A 9,719-nucleotide genomic window follows, 5' to 3' on the forward strand; every position below is an offset into this window, starting at 1 on the left:
GTGAAAGCACAGGTCATGGGATCTAGAAAGGGGATGAACACACAGGCCATGGGACCTAGAAAGGGGATGAACACACAGGCCATGGGTTCTAGAAGGGGGTGAATGCACAGGCCATGGGATCTAGAAAGGGGATGAACACACAGGCCATGGGCTCTAGAAAGGGGGTGAATGCACAGGCCATGGGATCTAGAAAGGGGATGAATGCACAGGCCATGGGATCTAGAAAGGGGGTGAACACACAGGCCATGGGTTCTAGAAGGGGGTGAATGCACAGGCCATGGGATCTAGAAAGGGGATGAACACACAGGCCATGGGCTCTAGAAAGGGGGTGAATGCACAGGCCATGGGATCTAGAAAGGGGATGAACACACAGGCCATGGGCTCCAGAAGGGGGATGAACACACAGGCCATGGGTTCTAGAAAGGGAGTGAATGCACAGGCCATGGGATCTAGAAAGGGGATGAACACACAGGCCATGGGCTCTAGAAAGGGGGTGAATGCACAGGCCATGGGATCTAGAAAGGGGATGAATGCACAGGCCATGGGATCTAGAAAGGGGGTGAACACACAGGCCATGGGTTCTAGAAGGGGGATGAAAGCCTAGGCCATGGGATCTAGAAAGGGGTGAATGCACAGGCCATGGGATCTAGAAAGGGGGTGAACACACAGGCCATGGGTTCTAGAAAGGGGATGAACACACAGGCCATGGGATCTAGAAGGGGGATGAACACACAGGCCATGGGTTCTAGAAAGGGAGAGAACACACAGGCCATGGGTTCTAGAAGGGGAATGAAAGCCTAGGCCATGGGTTCTAGAAAGGGGATGAACACACAGGCCACGGGATCTAGAAGGGGGATGAACACACAGGCCATGGGTTCTAGAAAGGGACTGAATGCACAGGCCATGGGTTGTAGAAAGGGGATAAACACACAGGCCATGGGATCTAGAAGGGGGATGAACACACAGGCCATGGGTTCTAGAAAGGGGGTGAATGCTCAGGCCAACAAAAATGGCACATTCATCAGTGCCACCTGCTTGAACCAGGCCGGTGTGACAGTGAGCCAGGGTCCTAGGCTGTGCAGTGATGGAGGGAGTGGTCCCTAGGGGGCTCTGATGTGCTGCATTCGGGGCCATGACAGAGACCATCCCCATGCCTGCTGTAGGTCAACTGTTGGGCAAGCTTGTTATCTTATCAAGATTTGGGTCTTATCAAGACTTTGGGTCGACTCAGCATGAGGAGTAGTTGTCTGAGTTGGATGTCATTCATCCAGCTTGGAGGTGTGCGTGTGCCCCAGATCCGGCATGGGTGCAGGATCCTGTGACCTGCTGGGTGGGCTGCCACGTTCTTAGCTCCTCTTCCCGTTCTTGCCCTTGTTTCCCTTTAGCCTCATCTCTAATTTTTAATTTGCATCTACTTCAAAGTTTTTAAAAAACCTTGTTATATCACCTGTATCCTTGTGGATCACTTTAAATCCTTTTACGGAACAAGATAGATTGTAAATAAAATAGTCCACCTCCTAAGAATCATACAATCAAAAAGGGATCTAGACCATGCCAGAGGAAGACCAAAAAATGCTTCCCGAAGGTTGGTGCGTTGGGCCTGCACCATGGCGTGTCCTGGCTCTAGATAGGCAGGGATGGGGGTGGGAGGGCAGCCGCAGGCAGCCGCGTGGTGGAGTCAGGCACTGCGGTGCTCGGAGTGTGGGAAGTGCCCCCTGGGAGCTGGGGGACACAGCACAGGAACTGCCCAACCCCTGGTGTTGGAAGGACCAAGCTAGACACCAAGTGTGAAGGTAAAAGGCAGGGAATAAAGTAATCTTGCAAAGGAGAAGCGAGATGTGATGTTTAGAGCATGGTCACTGACCTTGACTCCACCAGGCGGTGCAGACATGGGATCCCTGTTGCCCCAGGGCATCCTCACCACGGCTCTGTGAAGGTGGTGTTTTATTGCCCCATTTTCCAGAGTAGCAAAGTGAGGCTTGGGAGAGCTGAGTGATGTGCCCACAGTTACACAGATAGAGCCAGAGCAGAGTCCGAACCCAGCTGGGGTTCGGCCCTGGATCCCCACTGCTACGGGGAGTTCTCTTGGTCAGCACAGAGGGTCCACTTACGGAAATGACAAGAAGGGGGCAGGGTGACATGGAGGCAGGGTGGGTGGAAGGTCAGAGCAGCGCTGGGCAGGGGATATAGAATGTGAGTCTCACGTGTACTTTTAGAAAGGAAAAAGAAACATGAAATTAATAATTAACTATTATTATTAAAAATTAAGAATTTATTTTACGTAATATATGTCCAAAATATTATCACTTCAAGTGTCATCTATATAAAAATATTGATGAGCTCTCTTACATTCTTTTCTGTATTAAATCTTCAGAATCAAGTGTGTGGGTTACATGGAGCACATCTCAATTTGCACTGGCCACATTTCATGGGCTCAGTAGCCACATGTGGCTCTTGTCTTGGACAGTGCAGGTCGACACTGTTCAGCACAGGTGTTCAGGTTTCATATAATTAGGAGCTGTGAAGTCTACTGTATAACTTGATCACAGTAATAGAATTTATGTGACTTCGTGTCCCCCTTGGCAATATCGCCCAATATATCATGCTGGAGCCAGAAATGATAGCAATAAAAACGTGAACGCGGGCTTCCCTGGTGGCGGAGTGGTTGAGAGTCCGCCTGCCGATGCAGGGGACGAGGGTTCGTGCCCCGGTCCGGGAGGATCCCACGTGCCGCGGAGCGGCTGGGCCCGTGAGCCGTGGCCGCTGAGCCTGCGCGTCCGGAGCCTGTGCTCCGCAACGGGAGAGACCACGGCAGTGAGAGGCCCGCGTACTGCAAAAAAAAAAAAAAAAAAAAAAAGTGAATGCTAGCATGGTATGTTCTGTATCAAACCTGCAGTTTTCAGATTGCAGAGATCACGTATGTATGATTTCCTGTTACTTCATGCTTTTAAGAGGCAAAACCAAATACCTGCTTTCCGACTGAAACTTCACATGCCTGGTGACAAACAGGGCTGCCTTTGTTGGGATCGTGCCCTGACAGCTTCTTGTATAAACATCTTATTTGAGTGTCCCCTGTTTAAGGGTAATCCCGGCAGGATGACACGTTACTTATTTTGCCCGTGGACAGTGTCTTGGGGATAATACAAGTTATCATTTTGAGGAATAGCGTTCTTGAGGTGCTAGAATCCCAGAGAAAGAAAGGGTAGCCGTCAGATGGATTGCTGCAGAATTAACCTCTCAGAGCACACGTTGGCACAATTTGGTGGTGGCAGATTGCATCTAATGCGGGCCTTTCCCTCTCCTGTAATGCCGAAGTCAATCACATGCTGCTTATTATTGCCGGTGCACTATGTGTAATGTGTCGTTGAATGACTTAGCCCTTTTACCGTATGCATGTTTTAGAGCTGATTTAATTTAATTTTTATGCAAAGTCAAAACCTTCCCTATAACTTCTTACTCATTCACCTTCCCCTGAATAAGAAGTGTGTGTTCAGTTCAGGGCCCGGTCTGCAGCGAACTCCTTGTCTGCACGTTTTTCTAGATAGTTTGTGTTCGTTACCACCCGTGCAGGAGGGCATTTCACTCCATCGTTCTGGTTTATTTTTGCTGGTGGGCAGTGCTTACTGTAAACAAAACAAAAGTGTGTTAAATAAGATATGTGTACCTTTTCTCAAGTCGAATTTGCTGTGCAGAATCTAACGCCTAATTCAGGGCAGTTATTGGCATCCCAACACAGATAGAAAGGACTTTGCGATTTATTAAAAAAAAACCCAGAGAACTCAGAACTAACAAATGTGGCTTTGTGTGCTGGTCTATACGTTCCGCATCTTTCATTGTCGGGATGCTTCATTTTAGGTCAGCAAGGAATAAACCAAAAAGCGAGAGCGTTTGTGCGGTGTATGTTTCTGCTGCTTTCAAACACAGGCAACACGTTAAATCTTGTAGCTCAGTCCTGTTTCGTTCAACGCGGAGCATCGGTCGCCAGGTGAGATCCTGTTAATGTAACTGCAGTTCTGTTCCAGGACCTACGGCGTGTCCACTCGATGCCATACGCCGCGTTCAATGCACCACTTTCCCACGGGAGTACAAATTTAATTTAAAGTCTAAATTATATTTGAGAAGTCTGAAGCACATTAAGCCTTCTTAAATAATTCACTCGGGGTTATGTTCCATGAACATGCGTAAATATGAGAACGTGCGAGGCAAGTGGTCTAAACAGAGCAAATACGAGACCACACTGATGCGAGCCACATGTGCTTAAAATCTTGGAGGAAAAACCATGTCGTCACTGGCACCCAGAGCCTTCGACTGGCAGCGTGGCTCGGCAGGGAAAGTTGAGGTCCAGTTGCTTCTGTGTGGGGTCCTTGCAAGTTGCCACATCCTCAGACAAGACCTTGGAGGCAAATTGCTGAACGGCTCTGACAGCTCGTGGCTGCAGCTGTGGGCTGGGGCACAGAGAAGGTGACAGGGACCCAGCGGGTCTGCCCATCCCCACATGGATTCCCCACCAGCTTCTCTGGTTGGGTGTTTGTGGGTGTGAAATGGCTAAAATGTGCTCTTGGAAACTGCTGTATTTAGGTAAACTTGGATTAAGAATGTCAACTGTGGAGTGTTTTCTTTCCTCCCTTCGGGATGAACAGCTTTCATATGCTGTAGGGATGTGTGGGCGGATTCAGTGACAGGACCAGTAACACCCAGTAGAGTCACCTTGTAAAGGCGTTGCTAAGCATTTCCCTGTTCCTGTGGTCTCTAAACTCACTGATCCCCCTCTCTGCAGCCAGAGCCCCTGTCCCTCCTGCACGGGTCTTATTTCCTTAAATGTCTGGATAGCACGGTTTTGATGGTGAGCGTCAGCGAAGTGTCACCTGCAGTGGACACGCACAGGGGCTAAAAGAAACAAGGCAGTGAGTCTAATGAAATCAGGCTGCAGATGTGAAGTGATTTTGGAATATCCTGCCCCTGGTTTCTGTCCTGTGTCTGGTTTTCATGGAAATTTGTGTCTGGGAATGAGGGGGAATCGGAGTGGATTTGCTGGAGGCAGGTGACTGTGTTCTTTGGCCCCGGCTGTCAGGACTCTGGTCCAGGCACTTCTGAAGAGGGGAGGGAGTCAGAGGCCTTAGGAGATTCAATGGGCACCATGCAATCTTTATCAGACAGGGAGGATTTTCGCAGACTTCCTGATATTTGAAAATTATTCATAAGTCTGCCCTAGTCTGGGAGTTTTAGCACCAAAAGCATACCCCACTTACTGTCCGTAAATTACACTTTGAGGTCATCACAGAGTTACTTCTGTATTCTGTGATGCTGGCTTACGTAACCTCTGAGATTATGAGTCAAAATGACTCCATTTCTCTCTCCAGCAAGGGCACAGGCAGCGCAGGTCAGGAAAACATGTAGCATCGTGGACGGCCCTGTTGGAAATATAGGCTATCTCTCCAAAGGGCTGGGAATGAGTTCTGGCTTAACCCAGATGAAAGAAGATACAAAAAGTGGAAATGAGGATGAGAATCAGTTACGTTGGCACTGGCAAAGGAAGCAATATAAAACACCGTTTTTTAGTCTTCGCTCCAAGCAAGTAAAAAAAAGAATTGCACATCATGTATTTGAGAAAGATAAACGCATGCTTCCTTTCTGGAGTAAGTAAGGTCCTTATTAGACTAAGGCAAGGCAAAGATTGTTTCCTGCGCTGGATATTTAATATGGAATGAGAAGATATTCTGAGAGATCTTTAGTTCGTAGACATTTAAAAAAATAGGTCATTGTTTTCGAGTAAGTACAAGCACCTGCTTCATTTGCATCAGTGTATTAGCTCTTTATTTCTTTCCTTTTCTAGTTTTTGTTTTTTTCTTTGGTTTTGTTTCTTGCGCTCAATGCCCATTGGCTTCTAAAACAAGAGGAGACATGTGTGTGAACTGTTGGTTAAAGAGTATCTCAGTGTAGCATAACTCTTCCAATTCCCAGTTTACAAAGAAATCATTATGGGCACATCGTAAACAGACTGGAGTAAATGCAAACAGGATTTCTTTATCACTGAAGCACCGGTGCTAAACATATCAAGAAGTCATAATATTTTGTGATGCAGTAACCCTTAGGCTTAAATTATTTTTCAACCTTTTTTCATAACCAATCCCCTAAGGAGTCTTTTCAGACATTTTTTCCCCTAATCACCCTTCTCCCACCTGAAAATTTAACACCACAGTTACACAGCATATCGGTTTAGGAATCTTACGTTATACATATACATGTATATCTACATTTAGGTGTATCTGTGCTTTATACATAAAAGAGTGAGACCTTTTTTTCCTCCTCCAAGAACAGATTTTAGCCTCCTTGGGAATGCATGGCTTAACTTCGAGAGATGTTGATTGTTTAGAGAAGAGATGGCCGATGCCACTCCATGATCTTAGAAGGGATTGACAGAAGCGGGGTAATCCAAAGGAACTCAGGACATTATGCTGGGGAATTACGTTCTCCTTTGTATCCAGAGTGCCCTGAAAACTGACAGTATTAAAGCAAGGGCAATTTTTAAAATTTTTATTTTTTTATTGAAGTATAGTTGATTTACAGTGTTGGGTTAATTTCAAGCAAAGGAAGTTGATAACTCCTTGTGTATTTCTCAAAGGGCTCCATTGACCATGTATTTCTGCCAACCACACACTCCGCACGAGAACAGGTGATGGGGTGCTTATCAGACTTAGGGTATACACGATCAGCAAGTCTTCAGAAACACCCAAGTTGCAAAAACAAGTCCCCACGAGGCCAGGGAACCCTTGCGTGTCAGTGACCAGAAAGGCCACCTTTACTTCCCCATCTGGGCAGGAGCACCCCTCCTCTGCTTCTGCAGACAGCGCTTCCCCATAGTCTCAGATGTAGAAATACAGGTTGTGTGGCCGATTGAATGCAGCTGGATCCCTTTGGCGCTGTTTCCCCTCCAGTAAAAATGGAAATATATTAAACAATAAACAGCCCCCCCAAACACACCAAGTTGAAACCAAAAACCAATCAGAAGAGAAAAACATTTGGGCCAATGTCAAGAGAAACAAAACCAAGCCAGTACAAATTTTTATGAAAATGATCACTGTATAGTATTTCCATGAACAGGCAGCTGACTCAGAGGTGGAGGGTGAGTGTTCTGAGCAGCCTGCCCCCGGCCGGAGCTGACGGGATACTTACTAGAAGGGACCCAGTGATACCAAAAATAGAAAAACTGGATGAGGGAAAAAACCAGATTCGTAGGAAGGGAGAGACGTGTGAGCTGTGAAACCAGGGCAGTTTGGTGAGAAGCTCACATTGTATTTGAGTTTCCCCTCCTTGCCAGCAGTCCTGCCAAATCCTCTGGTTCTCAAAGTCAGTAATAGTATCCAGAGTCCCTTTTCTTCTAGAATAATCAAATGATAAATAACATTACTGTGAGTGCAGAGCGCACAAAGGTTAAGTTTTTAAAAAATGCTTACCTCCAGCTCATGGTATAGGAGGAGTTATGATATTTTCTGGTAGTATGCTTCTTTCTGGAATGTCACCAAGAAATTTGCTTCTGTTGAGATAGACGATCCAGGCGGGTATCTGGGCCTAGAGCATCTCTGAGCCCGTGATGTGATGCGGAGCCTGGCGGCTCCTCTGCCCCTCCCCTGACGCTGTCTGTGCTGTGCATTTGGAAGGTGAAAGGTGCATTTTCATGGATTCTTTTTGTCTTTGTTGTCACCGTTTCAAGAGGTGCTAACCTCCAAGCAAGTCACATTTAATTATGAAAGCTCTCTCTCCTAACCCTTCCCCCTCTTCTTCACACAAGGCTTCTTTTTCATTTCTTACAAATAGTTTGAGTCACTGGTGATCCACAGTCAGAATTTTGAAAACCAGACAGGAGAATTGACCAAGTGCTATGACGTGGTCACATGAAGAACAGATTTGGAAGTTGATGAGTGCTTGCCCTTAAAAATCGCTCAGAATGCCTCTTCAAACTATGACTGCTCTCACAGTACATGCCATAGTAAAATTACATTGTTATTTACTTTTTTTGGTAATAGGACCAGATTAGATGACGCACCACAGTGTATGCCTAAACACTTATTTATATATGTATGTATATATGTATGTATCTGATCTTCTGTAGCCATCGTTGACACTTATTTCACTCCACCTTTTCTGGAGAATTCCCTTTGAACTTACTAATTGAGACTGTTGACTATAAAGCAGTCTAGTAATTTAGAAAACATTGAGGATCCTAACCAACCAGGGTCAGTGATAACATGAAGTCCACGTCTGTATCCAGAAAAGTAAATATCAAATACCATTTGGTTTTCTAGGCCATTTCAGCATTGTTTCACTGCTTGGCTCAATTGTCTTTAACATGATTTTTGCATGGCATTCCCCCGCCCCAAATCTTTTAATAAACATAAGCTATTACATATATATATATATATATATATATATATATATATATACACACACACACACATATACACACACACATACATTCACACATATATATAATCTAGTACATAGATTTCATGTGTACTATACATATAATCTATTGCATAGATTACAATATTGCAATAATCCTGTAAATATTGTGATAACCTCACCAGAGCCTAGAATTCAGGATAAGTTGTCTCTTCTTAGACCACATTCAGAGAGGTCCGAGGAGGACCCCAGTTTTACTGAATTTCACTCTGTTGCTAATTACTCAGGTAGAAAAAGACCATGTTCTATGTGAACTCCTTCTATGGGGCTCCTATAGGTCAAGGCACCTGCTGTCCGTGTGCGGGAAGGCTCCACACCTAAACAGAAGCCTTCACAAGACTAGTGGAACCTGGGGAAAGTTCTTTTAACATTGGAGAGTTGAATCCCCTTTAAAAATATAAGATTTTTAAAAGCAAAGATGTCTTCCCATTATTTTATAGTATGTTGTAATAAATAGAAGCTTCTTTTAAAAGGGATTCTTCTACTGAGTAAAGATATCATCACGTTGGTTTGCAGACAGAATGCCACTCTAAAAAATGGAGCCCCATTTTCACTGGAGTCAGAAAGGCAGTCACCGTCCCTGCTTTTCCCTCTCCTCTTTATGCCTTGGCCTTGATTCAGGCTGTCAACTCCCAGTCCATCCACAGTGGATCCACGGGTGCCACCCAGAGAGGGGGTGAGTGTGGCTGGAAAGACCCTTCCAGGGAAGACAGACAACTTCACTCACGTTTGTTGAGCTGATGGGACAGAAAGGGAGCAGGGTGACAGAAGGGACTGTTATGGTCACGCTAGTCCCTGGGGACCCCAGCCTTCGGCAGTGGCTGGTTTCTTTGGGTGCTGGGCTGTGAGTCACCCCCTGCAGGGGAGGGTTTGTTACCTGCCCTACATCACCAGTCAGCATTCCAGTCAAGGCCTTTGTGCTTCTCTTCTCATATTGACTTGAAATCTCTCGGAACACGTGGGATTTACATAAACACAAAATGTCATGATCCTTTACATTGACCAAAAATGGAACTGGGAAAATTTTCAGATGATCCTGCCAGCACTGAAATGGAACAATCTTGGTTGAGTCGAATCTACCTTTGACCTTTTGAGCATTGTTCTCGTGGGTTGGGATATTTCAGGAGCGGGCTGATCAAATCGATCCTTTTGTTCCGCAGAACACCTGAGTTTCTGTTTGTGGTCTGAAGGCCTGTTCTACCGTAAGAAAGCATTTTGCCTCTTAAAGAACCAGGGACTACCGTGCTCTTGGCTCTGGG

Source organism: Delphinapterus leucas, chromosome 4 (assembly GCF_059928025.1).
Source record: "Delphinapterus leucas isolate spDelLeu-1000000601 "Yukka" chromosome 4, BTC_Dleu_Yukka2, whole genome shotgun sequence".
NCBI lineage: Eukaryota > Metazoa > Chordata > Mammalia > Artiodactyla > Monodontidae > Delphinapterus > Delphinapterus leucas.